Below are 870 nucleotides of genomic sequence, written 5' to 3'. Positions count from 1 at the left end.
AATCATACTAAGAAGAGCAGTAAGAAATCTGAGAGCTGGCAGAGGAGAGCAGCAAGTAAGCTGTTTAATGAAAACATATTGTACTATTTATCAGTAACTGGCTACCAGATCTCCTAATACAAGCTTAAGCAAATCACCACATGTCCTTCTTGCCTTAAATGCACAGATTTTACTGGCAGCTGCGACCTTCACCAGCATGTTTGTTCTGTGTGTTTTTGGTGACTTTGGCCATCATTCAACTCATACAGCTCAGGCTGCCTTCACTTTCATCATGCTTGACTCTACAAGGTCCCCTCTTCCCCCTGCTATGATCTGGGCTCACTGTTTGTGTTTCATTGGAGGGTGAAGCAGCACCACTAACAATAAACCCAAATCTCCAGTAATTCTGTAAGTTTAACACTCACTTGCAATATTGAATTCACGCTTCCAATATTCTACAAAAGTAGCAAATTTTCATGCCTGTGTTTCTTGTAGTAGTTTTCACACTCTTTTGCTGTTACACTATTTATAACTCCGTTTTCCCAGGGACCAGGAAAAGTCAGCGTGAGAGTCATTAAAACATAATGAAACGTGGCACAGATGCAACAGAAAACACCCGATTTTAAACCACGTTCACAAAACTGTGTCAGAGTTACACCTCTAACGCACCGCCTGCTTCAAAATAATTAATTTCTGCATTACCTCGGGTGTTTCCAAACCTGGGCAGGAAACCACAGCCAGGTCCTGGCATTGTGAACGCGGCACGAATGACAGCGTGAGAAACCTGCGCCCACCCGGCTCCGCCACCACGCCCGGGCACCGACCTGTTCCCCGCGGGGCTTCTGTCCTCGGAGCCGCCGAGCCCGGCGCAGGCGAGGAGCAGGAGGAGGC

The 870-nt window shown here is 46.9% G+C and overlaps 1 protein-coding gene across 3 annotated transcripts in view; it reads right to left on the bottom strand.

The window, feature by feature from the left end:
* The window catches only part of ATP6AP1L (ATPase H+ transporting accessory protein 1 like), a 21,003-nt gene that overhangs the window by 12,831 nt on the left and 7,302 nt on the right, over positions 1–870 (bottom strand). The window contains exon 1 of one of the 3 annotated variants that reach the window (XM_017730832.1): positions 804–864. The exons of 1 other annotated variant lie outside the window; for it this stretch is intronic. The gene's annotated coding sequence lies outside the window, so the exon portion shown is untranslated. One more of the 3 variants, XM_017730834.1, reaches the window with a different exon arrangement.

The sequence above is a fragment of the Corvus brachyrhynchos genome, unplaced genomic scaffold (genome assembly GCF_000691975.1).
Source record: "Corvus brachyrhynchos isolate BGI_N302 unplaced genomic scaffold, ASM69197v1 scaffold144, whole genome shotgun sequence".
Lineage (NCBI taxonomy): Eukaryota > Metazoa > Chordata > Aves > Passeriformes > Corvidae > Corvus > Corvus brachyrhynchos.
The sequence above is the reverse complement of the archived record's forward strand: the minus strand, read 5'-3'. Positions and strand labels throughout refer to the sequence as shown.